Below are 13726 nucleotides of genomic sequence, written 5' to 3'. Positions count from 1 at the left end.
TGGAAGGTGGAACTAGATACCAGATAACTGGATACCGGGTTTCAGAATTTGCTAGTTGCAGTTCAAAGAATACACAGATGCTGTATCTCCTGTTTTCCAGCTTAAAATGTTAGACCGAAGTGAATCCTTCCATGTTACATAGGATATTTTTTTTATGGCGCAATCATTCAAAAGTCTCAATAGTTTTCTGTGTTTAGACACAGCATTTTAAAGTGCAGTGCCAGCTTTACTCCAAAAGGTTCCTAGCCCTTATCTTAGGGAAAGATACTTCTTACTTACTGCACGACTGTCATTATCACTTCCAGTTAGCATGAATAGCTGTTCAGTGAGCCACTGCAGGAGGACCGCAAATAGATTATTTGAGCTCCTCCCTTCCTGTAGTGGGTCCATGTGGATGCTAAGCTTGCCAGAGAGGTTTATGGTGCATAGGCCCTTGGCTGCTGTGGATGCAGACCAAGTGCCAGTGCTGATTCTCATCCCCCAGCCTTTTTTGTAGTGCCAGTGACAGAACAGAGCAGTGGTAAGTCTGTTGGACCCTGTCGAGAACAATGTTAGATGCCCTCAAGTGTGTCTGTTTTTCATCCTTTGAGAACTTCGTGAAGTTTCTGTGTGATTTCTTATCTGCCTTGAGGGTTATCTCTCCTGTCATGGATTAGAAACCCATGCTGGCATCTGTGCTGCTTAAGGTTATGAAGTGATCTGAACAGCAGTGTGTTTGGATGCTGTAAAACTGGACTTGATCTGTTTTGCTTGATCCATATGTTGTTGACACACGTATATGGGTTGAAAGTGACGAACTGAAACATGACCTAGATGATGAGGGAAATGTTCAGCAGAAATGGCCATAGGTATGGAGTAACTGGTGAAATTTGTTTGCATTTTCTGACTGTAACTTGAAATCTGGTGGTTCTTTGTTGACTGCTGTGACTTCCTAGTATTTCAGCCAGCCTCTTACACTTTTTAAAGATCAGTTCTTGCCTGCAAAGTGACTGTTTCTGCAAGATATAAACTGTGTTTTGTAATTGGCAGTGTCTGCTTTGCAACTCCCACTGGATTTTTACAATGCATTTTACTTCTGATTACAGTTGCCTGGCTGTTGGGTGTCATTAACTACCTTTATATTTAAGTCTGTCTAGTTCAGCATGTGGCTTTGTGGCAGCTTGTGTTCAGTATTATTACTGTTTGTGTACAGGTACAGCAGTGGTAGTTAGTGCTTGTCTTGCTTGTAAGATACAAGGTATCAGAGGTGATGTTGAGGCTGTTCTGAAGGCAAGAATACATGGCATTTTAAGAAAACAGGTATTTGTTAAGTTGTTTGACTAGTAACAGGGGAGGATCTAATAGTCTCTGAGTATGACTCCATGTATTTCATGGCCATTAAAATATATGGACATTAAACGTGCTTTCTCATTGCTGTAGATCTTAACTCTTAGGAATGGGAAAATGGGCTTGCTTTGTAAGAGAACTCTGCTCTTCTTCCTCATAGAAGGGTCTAAACCTGAAAAAAATAGAGTATATTTAAAGAATAAATAAATGGCCTGTTTTTCTCTAATGTTTAGTCGCTTGCTCTTTTTAAATGGCTCTTCCCGTCTGAACAGCGATACAGATAAAACTCTGACCATTTAGGAACATGAGTCTGATAGCTTTCATAAATTTTACTGCTTGCAGAATCTGTGTTTTGTTGACCAGAAGACTTTGTCTCTTTTTCCTGTCTTATCTCTGTCTCTAATAACTTGGTTTTGACAGACTATATTCCATAGTTTAGTACTTCAGACAGACACTTCATTATTGAGCAGCTATACTCTAGAGGAGCTTCTGATGTAGTACGTCTTGCTCAATCTGTTAAACCAAGGCCTTCAGAATGCCTGACCACACTAATGGCATGGTTTTGTCACCCCTACTTCCAATTTCTAGTTGGTGACTCGTGCCACACATTGTCACCATATATCCTTTTTCCAGCAGTCCAATTTACATATTGCTACCATTGCACTGGAAGTTGTAATAAATTTCCTTTGGTGGCAGAAAGCTATTTGAATAATGGCTGTGTCTGAAACTGTCATCTTAATACCTTCTGAGCTTGTCATCTTCCTGGAGCTTATTACGCAAATTTTAACATCCTGTAACTGATGTCCTGCCTGCATGGTTGTCTTTTAAAACCCTGTGAACTTTCCATTGCCTGCAGTGACACTGCGAATACTGGCAGTCCTTTAAGGTTTATCTAAGGAAACAGACTTGAGTCCTCATGTGTGCTGGATGAGGTGCTGATCACCTTCAGTACCTCCTTAGATGTTTTTAATGAAGAATAGGTGAGAGCCTTCTGGAACCTTGTCACAGGAGAAAGCTTTAGCTTTTGTTGTGCATGTATTTTATTACATACTGTCTTGGAGTGGCACATCATTTACAGACCATGCATAATCCAAGCACTTTCACTGAAGTTATATACAGACCTGTCTCTTTTCTGTAACCAATTCTTCTTTTCCAATTCAGTATTTATTTATTTTTCCCTAAAGATCTTAGAAATACTGGTGATCAGGGGAAATGGTTGAGTCCACATGGAAAAGCTGAAATGCTATTGGGTTATGGTTTGCCTTAGCTAAGGAAGGAGATGCTAGGAGCTTGTAAGCCAGCCCTGAAAGTTGTTGAAGCTTCACTGGGAAACAGCAGTTACTTATGTGGAATGTGTATGTGACCGGCAGCTGTTGCAGGTTCCCTTTTTTTAGTCAAATGCACTGTGGGTACAGTTATTGTACAGGAGGTATTGTAAATAGCTGTTTGTTCTACTTGTAAGCATGCAATCTGTCTTGTCCTGCTCTCTTCTTTAGGCTTTGTATGTTGTTGCTTGCCGCATTCAAATTTGCTTTGCACCCTCTGACTTGACTAGTTTGAAGCAGTACAGAGAAAATGAATGTTGGGGCAATCTATAGCACTAGGACGGTTTTGTGGAGGCAAACCGCTTGCATATAATAGATGAATTGAAGTTTTTCTGTTAAGATATTAAATAGGCTATCTATTCTTCAGCCAGAAAAGCGAGGCCATCTATAGAAGGAACTCAGTCTTTGAATGGGTCAATAAGCAGGTGCAAAATGAAAATGGGTGTCAGAGAACAGTTGGCTCCAGGGCTGATCAGATCCCTGTCATGAAGGTGCAGTAGTTGGAGGGGTATAGTGGATAAATGTTTGAAATGTCCTTTCCAACAGAATGAATCTATAGTGTTTTGTTTTTTTTTGTCAGTGGTGCTGTTCAGAACCAGATGTTGCAGGCCAATACTGATATGTAGCTTTTTCTGATGACCATTTTTGCTCTAAAGGCTCTGACACAATTTCCAGTGGAATTGCTGTGCGTTTGGCTTGGGAGCTAGTGGGAGCAAATATGCAACATGTGGGAAAATAAAAGTGTCATGCTGGAGACTGGGAAGCTGTGAGTTCAGCTCATGCTTGCTCCCTTTGATGTCCCCAAATAGAAAATTGGTGTGTGCTCGCATATGATGAAAATAGCCAGTATTCTTAAAAAAAAACCCAAACTATAAATCTGATTAAGATAGACTTGCACAGGCTGCCACCTTGATCTGTGCAAAACTGGAATTGACGCCGAAGCTCACCTGCTGTTGAGGTGCTCAAACCCTCTTCATTTCCTGGGGTTTCATTAATATTGGTGGGAGTGAGGTGGTTTCAAGCAGTTCTGGCTCTTGCTCCAGATCACAAAATGCCTGGTTAAGCACACAAGTGGTCTCACTGTTTCAGTAATACCTTGGTAGACATAATATGCAAGTCTGCTTTCAGGACAGTGATTTCTGGGGCTTTTTGAATACGTTTATAAGGGGGTCTGATTTTTTTTTCTCCTCCCCCCCCCCCCCCCCTTCCCTCCACCAAGTGTGCTGAAAATAAAACCCCTTGAATGCTCCTCTTGTTGAGCACTTCTGTATCAAGTACTGCTTTGGAAAATTGTATTTGGTGTCACTGTTTACTATTGATAAAATTTGGATAGAAGCACGCCCAAAGAGTGATACAGTCACAAGTGCTCATGGAGTGAAAAACACCTTTTAAAAGATGTTATATCCTAGGTAAAACAAGGTAGAAAACAAGTTTAGAAAATGCCAAGAAAGAAGAGCATTGCCTGTCTGTTAATCTCTTCTCTGCCTCTAGGTATTGGTTTTTGAGCTGCATGTAGAGTTTTATATCCTACCTATAAGTTAACAGACTGCCTCCCTGTAAGATACTTAGTGCAGTTTGTTGCCCTGTGCAGCATTCCACTGATTTCTGTACCTTGGTTGTACAAGCACATGCTGAGTTGTTGGAGCACAGACAGTCTGGCAGGTGGCTGCACAGTGCTTAATTACAAAAGGGGAACATGGGTTTGCTGTTGAACATGTATGTAAACATAATTCAGGCATGGAGATAATGCAGAAATATTCTTTGGCCAAGTCAGGAAGCAAAACAGGAAAAAGAACCAGGCAGCAATGACTTTGAGCTTTGGAATTAACTTTGTTGGGTATTTCCTACTTTGGAGCTGTAGCACCAGTGTCTGTTGGGCTTCTGGCATCAGAGGTGGAGAAAGTCAGACCTGCTTCCTGTGACGGGAATCAGAAGGCAGCCAGAGGTGTGAATTAACTCTCATGTATCTGTTCAGCTAGTGTTTATAAGGATCAGCTCTTGCAGAGATTCCATTTTGGTTCCCCTTCCCCTAGTAGAGGAAAAAATTTGTGGAAGGTATTAGCTATGTCACTACTACACAAATGGAAGAGGTTACAGTCATCTAGCTTTGAGACCTGTATGTCAGTTGGGTTTAACTGACTCATAAGACATACCTGCTTTGGGGTGAGGGGTATGCAAGAATATGTATAAAAGTTTTGAAACACAAAGCTAAATTGTTTTATGTGTCAGCTGAGTTTATTAGGAAATGCAGTCTCTGAGCTACAAACTGCTATGTAAAATTCATTGTTTAGTCAGTTGTTCCCAGCTTGAACTTTAGTTTATTTATGTGACACTGGTGCTTTGAGATTCCAGTGGAACTTCGCCATTCATTGCTCTGAGCACTGCATGGAATGTACCCAGAGAAGCCCTTCTGCCACTAAAGAACTGCCATGTCCAAGTAAGCAAGGGATTTGAGCAGTGCTGGTCAAATGTCCAGCTTGAACACAAGTCACCAAGTCCAACATCTCATGAAGTGGAGTGTGTGACCTCCTAATCAAAGTATGTGTGTTTAATACAGCCACTGAGCCATGAAAAAGCTGTTGTAAAAAAGAGTAGGTTGCCAGTGCCTTGAAGGTACATATTTGCTAGACTTAAAGGGAAGGTGTGTTTTTAAACAGCCTGTGTTTTTGGTGTTCTAGCTAAGCCAGCTAATGTTTCCACACTCACTTTGCTCCTGGCTTTATGCAAGACAAACTGTACTCTGCCTGCACAATAAAGAGGGATAGAGGAGGAGCTGGGAAGATAACTATTGTTGGAGGTAGAAATACAGAAATTGGATTGTGCTGCTATGTTGAAGGGATAGTATGGATGGAAGTGCCACGTTTGATGCTAAGCTGCTGGCAAAATGATGGCATCTGTTAAAATATGTAGCCTCTGAGATGTCTGAGAACTGTTTTATTTTGGGTTAGGATCTTAGCACTGAGGGTGATAAGGAATATTTTTCTTCTGGTTTTCATCTGTGACTAACTGATAAATAAACTAATGTGCTGTTAGTGTGAAATGAGAACTGAATTATTCATCCTTGTGGTTTTTGGTGTGGTTTGTTGTTTTTTTTTTTCTGTGAAGACATGGAAGTCAGGAACAAACAGTGATAATAAATTTTGGTTGGTATAAAGTCAGTAACTGGCTGCAGTACTGGAGCTAGGTGTTTTAATAAATGCCTAACCAGCTGTGTGTTTTGGGCAGGAACTTCATGAATACCTAGAAAAAATAGCTTTTTCAAAGTACCTGGTAGATTGCAATGACACATTGAATCTGTTTGACCCAGGGACTTGCAGAGGAATAATTCCTGTCTACAGGAAAGCTGCCTACATACACAAAGACTGGTAAATCACTTCGGCGAAACTCACCTCCTTTATCAGTCAGAGCAGACCTTTGATAGGATGTGTCTTTGATTTTCATCACCCTTCCCTCTTTATCATTTAAAGAAGAGCTAAGATACCAACAGGTATTGAGATGTCTGCACTTCCAAAGGTAAAGAAGTATTTTCATTAAGGCCATTTCCCCCCAAATTTCTGAAAAGATTAATATATGAGATGTTTTAATGTATCATAATAAAAAAAATAAAGGCTGTATCTGCATTGTTGTTCAGAAGAACAATATCGAGTTGTCCTGGAAAGTGCTGTCCTGTTCAGAGGGAGTCCAAGTGGAGAGGAAATAATGTGCTGTGGCCCTCAAGCAGTAGTTATGACTGTTGTGCTCTGGGAGACCTTGCGGAAGCCCTGGTGGAGGTTTCTGTCCCTTCTTCCTGGCTCTAGTTTTGCTGTTATCTGTTTAGGTGCTATGTACAGCAGGTAGCACATGGAGTCTTGCTCTGCGGGCACTGTGGCAATATGAATAATAATCCTTAGGCTAGGAAGCAAAGCACGTTTTCCATTTGCAGTATAATAGCACTTTACATTCCTCTGCTGTCCTAGGTTAGATGCATGCTGACTCAGCAACACAAGGAGACACTACAGAAATCTCTTTACTTATGCTATGGGTTTGTGACACTCCTTCCATAGCCATGTAAATCAGAAGTAACTCTGCTGAAATGAATGTTTTATGTACTGATACATAACTGTGGGAGAGAAGAACAGATTTATTTTGAAAAATGAGTACAGCAGCTTGCTTAACGTTTCTTTCCTTGCATTAAAAAAGCAAAATGTGTTGATGATGTTTTTCTAATGGACTCTAAAGACTCAGCCCTTAAAATGAGTGGGTTCATGAATAAAAGAATTGTTCCTAGCAAGGGAGAACTGCCAAAAAATATGCTGAATTTATGGCACTAAGAAAGAAATACTGATGTAATAAATGAGTTAGTTTTGCCATTTGATTATGCAGCTAACATTATGGGTACTATAATCTTTAAGTTGTTTCCAGTTTGTTTTTTGTTTCTTTCCTTCATCGTATAAATACTGTAAAGTAGTTTCTAGTTTAAAATGGGTGAGTAGTGTTGAAAGGCAAACTTCCCCTTGGTCTTTCTTGTGTTAACTTGCATGCTACCAGTGGGTGCCCATCAACCACGTTGGGTTACCAGCATACTGACCAGCTGTCCTGGGTGTCTGCTCTCAGTAGGTGACATGGATAATACCCACATGTGAGGAGACTGCATTGTGCTGATAAGTGCTCTTGTAACGTATATCTCTAAAATACTACCTTTCATTATAAACCAAGAACATTGTGAAATGTTGTGTTTTGCCCATCTAGTGACTTTTCTCTTTTGTAAGAACAGGTTAAAGGACTACTTTCTATAAGGTTAAAGAACTTTTAGGTTTCATATTTTAACAAGAGAAAAAAAACCCAAAAGGTTTAAGGACTTAGGGTTGCTTTTTGACTTTGTAATATGCTCTGCTGTGGACCCTGAGGAGTCAGCATTAGCCCTTAGGTGTCATGTTGCCCCAGAGAACAAGTGATGGAGCCTGTTCTGAAAATTGAGAGAACAGGGACTTCGAATTAACAAATTTGATGATGGTTGTATGAAGCTGTGACTGAGAAAACAAATGCCTGGGTGAAAAGATGGTGGTACACTCTTATGTATCGCATTTAGGGCAGTTTCCTGCACATGGAAAACTCAACATTTATTTCCCCTATCTGCCTGCTTCCAGCTTAAATTTGCCTCATCTCCTGCCCAGGTCTGATTGCAGGTTCCCAGCCTCTGAGGTTTCCTGGCTAGTAGGGCTGTGAAAGGTGCTTGAAGCTTGAACTTTCTGCCAGCAGAGGAGGAAACCAAATTGGACTTCCTACATCTTGGCCACATTTTTTCACCGCTAGGGCATTGGGTGAAAGAATGTCACTATATCCCGTGTCAGCTGTGTTTCAGAGGGAAGGGTGGTAGCTGTCTGCTTTTCAGTAGAAAGATCTTCAAGCGGACAGTTCACAAAGATGTTGTAAGGTGTGTGAGCTCTGAGAGAAAGATGGACTCCTGCAGGAGAAGCAAGATACACTCCTGAAAGAGGCCATTTAGATGGCAATTTAGATAGCATTTAGCTCAGCGTGAGGCTTGCTGTGAACACCACTTGGATGTACTGACTGTCTCTGTGGAGCTTCTGTAAGCTTTAAGAGCCTCATTCACAGTGATGGATGGCACTGGTGAGAATTGGTGAGTATCTGTGATGCTCTGTGTTGGTAGAAATAAGTCTTTTTGGAAAGCTGATCCTTGGCTTAATAAGTGTGCAGCTTAACTGCACACTTCTGAGGGACTCATCAGGGCTGCAAAACTGGAGTGTCTTGCGTACGTGGTATTAAATGGGAGGAGAATTTTGAATCCAGGAGAACTAGAAGCTCCCTTAAGCAGAGGAACCCAATGTTGCTGGTTTTGTTTGTAAAAGTATGCATGGAAGAATCTGTGAATGTATAGATCTAAGGCTGTGGAATGGATGGCTAAGGCCTTGTATTAAAATCCATTTTTTGTGGCCATATTGGAGTCTTGCAAAAAAACCTGCTGGCATTTCATTTATGTGAGTTTTGGGTTATCTTAGAAAAAGGGCAGATAACACTCTCCAGATTACCCTTCCTCAGTTCTTTCGCTGTCATTCCATTGTAACCTTGACTGTTACAATCTTGCTTAAGTAACACGAGGGATGATTTGCATCAGAGTCCCTGCCCCTGTTAGTCCTCAGATCTTTGCCTTTGGTTTATTTTCTGACTTGCTTTGTTTGTAAAAGGAGGCTGAATGTAGTATGAGCTAAGGGCTTATATTTGATAAAATGTGCTATTGGAGTGCTAGAGAAATCAGGACCTATAGTTTATTCAAGTGTAGCAATTCCTGAAATTCCTAATAAATCAGGATATGGTTAGCCTTTTGAGAGTGGTTCTTGCCTGTAGGATCCATTAGTGTCTGAGTCTGTAGCTTTTAATTTGCCTGAGGAGCTCTGAATTCATAAGGATTTTATTTGGCTTCTGCAAAGGAGGTTTCATTTATGGTTGTTGTTTTCCTCCACTGAAGGAAATGCAAAGCTATTACCTGTAAGCCTGCAGAGGTGAGTGGCTGGGGCTTTGCTTCTATCAGCTGTGCTGGTGGTAAATCTTCCTGAGGACAAGGCAATGAATAGAAAACCTAAGCTTTAATTGACAGGCTCAGACATGAAAAGAGAGACCTGTTTGATGCATTTCTCATTACTGGGCCAACAGAAGGTCAAGCTAATTAGTTCTCTTGATAACTTGCTTACTTCACTGTGGGAAAACTTGAATGTGTCTGAACAAAACTGGCTTGCAATTCAACAGAGAATTACCTTCCAAAATCATTAAAGAAACATTAAGGAAATCACAAGTGTAATGCACCTGAGCAGATTACAAGGTTCTGTTAAAATGGTGCATATTTAAAATTAGATACAATTTCTGCCTTCATTTAATGCACCTTCATCTCTTTAATGAGGACTCTTGTGAATTTTATAAAAGGGGAGTGGAAACTGTCCCAGGGCAACACTGTTTTACCAGTTGTTGTCTGGATCTAAGGCCAGATCTAAGGCTGATAGTACTTTATCTAGTTTGAGTCCAGTGAGTGTGTGCTCTGCGCTGAGGCTGGTTTTGCCTCTTACGTTTGTCAATGTGTATCATAATTATTTAAGGTTAATGTGGTCTTGGCAAGGGGAAGTTAGTCACGTTAATGTATTGCAGTATTTTACCTAAGAGTGAAGGATGTTTACAGCTCCCTTGGGAGAGCAAGTCTAGGGAAAACAAGAAGTTGAATTCCTGAAACAGAAAGTAGTTCCCCAGTAATGCAACTACTTTGCATGTTGATACATCTAGTCCAAAAAGCACCATGGGTTTAGCTGCTTTGTGCAGTGGAGGAATAAGCCTCTAGGGGTGTACTTGAACGCTTTCTGAGAACAGTGTCAGAGATAACTGTCTTGTAAAGTGATTAATTTTTTCCTTAAACATGCTCTGTGGTTCACATCAAAAGGGGATACAGATCTTGATAGCAGAAGTAATGTACAGGTGAACTAATTGTAAAAAATGGGAAGTATTTCAGTGCGTATTTTTCTGTTGGCTTTCTCTTGCAAAAAGGGCCCAGTTTTAGTAGAATACAGCAAAATTTGGCTTAAACACAGGGGTTAAGATTTTTTTTCTTTGAGAGTCCAAGTATGAATAATGTACTAAATTGTCTACTTTTGTCTTTCTTAAAGTGTGTTTAAGTCCTAAATATCAACTCTTTAATGTCAGTTTTGTGTTTAACTTCCCCTTTGAGAGAGAAGGGGAAAAAGCATTTTCATTTTTGTTTGTTTCTGTAGTTAATCCTTCTCTCCTTAACACCTTCTTCTGTGGTCTATTCCCTGCTGGCTCCTTCTGTTTTGCCTTGACATCTAGGCTTGGATCATGCATAAACAACATCTGATGGTGTCAGTGGGACCACTGCATACATGAGTGTCCTCGCAGTAGTGCCCTGCCAGCAGTAATGACATTCCAGCCCTAGTTTGACATTGATACCTGTTCCAAAGGCAGAGAGGAACTTTATCACATGCTTGTGTTGAAAAACACATGCATATGATTTTAAAGGGTTTTTCTTTTTTTTTAACGTGTCTGAAAGGCAGCCCAGCCCACACTGCTGCTTTAATAATTCTTCAGTATGAAGCCGTATATACGTGTGTATCTGTACAAATTGTGTGTGTATATAAGAAAAAACCCGGAACTGTGAGAATCCTACTTTTTCGTGTTTAATATTTACATTAGTCAGTTGCTAAAATGAATCTTTGAATTATTTTTGGTGCATAATTTATTTTGATGTGTCTGTTACTCTTTTGACTTCCCAGACAAATCTAAAGAAGTCATTTAAGAACCTTTTTCCTTGAGACCTCAGACACTATTTCTGTAGCTGTTGTGAATAAATGGAAATTGGTTTCTATGTGCCATCAACACATAGTCCAGTGAAAAGATCTTTCTTTTTGCTCTGGAGTTTAGAGTTCATTCCTCTTTTTCCACAGAGCTACATAAGAGACATGATCTGGTTGCAGTTCAAATACTGATGTCACTTCATGCAGGTTTACTGTGTGTCTTGTAATAATTAGAGACCATGTGTAATGGTGCCTTTTCCCGCATTTGGATTTGTGTTAATAGACGGCAGCTGCTCTTTCTGTTACTGAAATAATCACAAACTCTTTTGATTCTGGTGTTAGTATGGATGAAATCATATTACTGGTCATAATGCTTACTAGTCTGAGTGTTCCCCTTGGCTCTGTGTGACAAAAACTGTGTGTAAGTGAAATCTGTTTGAACTGTATTTGGACACCTTAATGAAGTTCTTTTTAAACTGAAGTCCTCCTGGAAACCTACTGTTAAAAATTCAGCATTTGAGTTTTGTGGTATATATGAAGTCAAGGACTGATCTGGACAGAATGAGTTTTGTTGTGTAAATGGTGAACAAGGAGTCACACTGATCTGCAGCTAAGACCAGCAGTGTTTTTACTACTTGACACCTTTGTTCTTCCTTACATAAGCATCTTGATAAAAGAGGAAACGTACTCTACTATTGGAATTGAGAAAAGTTTTATTTGTTATATTTGCAGTAATATATGGGTGGTAGCTGTACTGCTGGAAGTGGACCCAAGTGGAAGTCATGCTAATACTCTGTTTTCATGGCCTCATTGTGTAAATACTTAAGTTCTTCCTTGTCATGTAGGTCCATGGGTGTAGTGCACACAGATTGATGAGCATCATGATAAAATCAGGGGTCTGGCTACAATGTGTACGTCATCCCTGGATGGATTGTTCTGTAACACTAGCAAGTGCTTTGAAGTCTTTTTGAAGCAGGCTAGTTTTAAATTAGTACATTTAGCAATGACCTGCTTCCTATTTTACTTTGGATCAAAGCTTTGAGGCTGCTGTTCCGCAGCAACAGGCTGTAGAAGTTTGGGTGGGTGAGGAATTGGGACCCTATGGGACTTTTGCATGCCAGTGCACTGGAAGTGCAAAGGTCAAATGGGAGCCCTGAGCCCTAACCTTAACATAGCACTGTCTAACCTAGCAGGCTGCCCTTTGCTAAACCTTGAAGTGCACAGTTTACAGTTGATACTAATCACATACCAGTATTAAACACAAATGCAGTATGTGCTCATGCAAGAGCAGTGAGATGTGGGTCTGTGTGAGTGAATAGAAGTAAAGGAAGCAGAGATGGCAGCTCATGTGGAGCAGGATTCCAAATACAAAGTGTTCCACATTTATCTGGGAGAAGAGAGAACTGAAGCCATTAAGTTACAATTACTTGACTCTCTTTGTCTCTGAACCACAGAAACAGTATGCACATTTTAATAACGTTGTGGTATGAGTAAGGACATCATTGTGCACAATTCTTTTGCTGACTCTAGTAATAAAGCATTCTGCCCTTTATTTATAGGACTGCCTCAAGGATCTGACAAGAGAAATTGAGTATGCTGCCAAGATATTAAATGAAATTCCCCAGAAAGACATTCAGTGCACTAAAAGAGCCTCAAAGGCAGAAAGGGAAGGAAATGGGCAAGGTAAGTCATACATAATGATCTCAGTTGGCGTCCATTGATCTCATCCAGAATCCTTTGAGAGTAGAATATCCATAAAAGTCTTTTAGATTCACTTGGATATTGTGGGTAGTGTTTGTGCTTACAGACATGTACTGTGCAGCACTAGGTGAACTGTGACAAGCCATGTGCTTATGACCCAACTAATTAAAAAATAAAAATAAAATTGTTGGCTCAGTCTCTTGCTGTTAATCTGAAAAGTCAGCAAAGGAATGCAGATTTTATCCAGAATATCATCATTCTCTCTGTAGTTTACACCCGTTTTCCCTGAAGGAGAAGCACCAGTAAGGAACTGTACTAAAAGAGATGAAAGGTCCCTTGAGCCTGTGCTTTGTCTCCAGTGGAAGGCAGTGATAGATACTTGGGTTGAAGATAGGAACAGGACAAGCACATAGAGATGTTCTTCAGAGCTGTGATTCTTAGCTGTCTGTGGCTTGGAACCTTTCTGAACCATGTGGATTTATCTACTTTGGTTTTGAACTTTATGAGTTCCCACTCACAATGAACTATGTGCACCCACACGGCCTTGTACAGGATGTTCCAAAGGTGAATTATATGTTAATTTCAGTTTCTGTGTTGTGTTCAGTGCTTCCCCTGAAATTTCACTTGATGCTCCCTAGTTCTTCCGTTGTAGAATTCACAGGTGCTGACCCTTCCTGTTATGCTTCATGTGACTTCAAATTTCCCACCCTCTATCTCCTTTCCTACCAGAGAAATTCTCATCTACTTAAGTTGTTCCTCGTAACAGAAGTTGTTCTGTTCATGTATCTAACCTACCTGCTCATGAAGCTTTTGTTGTATAAGGAAAATGGGTGTTTGAGGGGAGAGCTGTCTGTAGTTCAGTTTTGTAACATCCCTGGCCTGAAAATGGAGGTCTTGAGATGAGAAAACTCTTGTTTTTCACCATATCCAGAAGTTCTGTGTTTCAGGTGGCTGTGTAAAGCAAAAGGTATTGATATCTATGGATCTTTGACAAACATTTTTATCTTTTGGGAAATTGTATTGTGATCAAAGGAACTGCTTGTGATGTGAGGAAAGCACTAATAAGTTTTGAAGGTCTTGAAC

The 13726-nt window shown here is 40.3% G+C and overlaps 1 long non-coding RNA gene across 2 annotated transcripts in view; it reads left to right on the top strand.

Annotated features, from left to right (window-relative positions):
- LOC130599942 (uncharacterized) overlaps positions 1-13726 on the top strand; it is a 104605-nt gene that overhangs the window by 14975 nt on the left and 75904 nt on the right. For both annotated transcript variants that reach the window (XR_008972327.1, XR_008972326.1), the window contains exon 2: positions 12502-12625. This is a non-coding gene — a long non-coding RNA (uncharacterized LOC130599942). The remainder of the gene's footprint in view (positions 1-12501; positions 12626-13726) is intronic.

Source organism: Pezoporus wallicus, unplaced genomic scaffold (genome assembly GCF_028554395.1).
Source record: "Pezoporus wallicus isolate ANWC-B61680 ecotype Strahan unplaced genomic scaffold, APGP_CSIRO_Pwel_v1 contig_8705, whole genome shotgun sequence".
Classification (NCBI taxonomy): Eukaryota; Metazoa; Chordata; class Aves; order Psittaciformes; family Psittacidae; genus Pezoporus; species Pezoporus wallicus.
The sequence above is the reverse complement of the archived record's forward strand: the minus strand, read 5'-3'. Positions and strand labels throughout refer to the sequence as shown.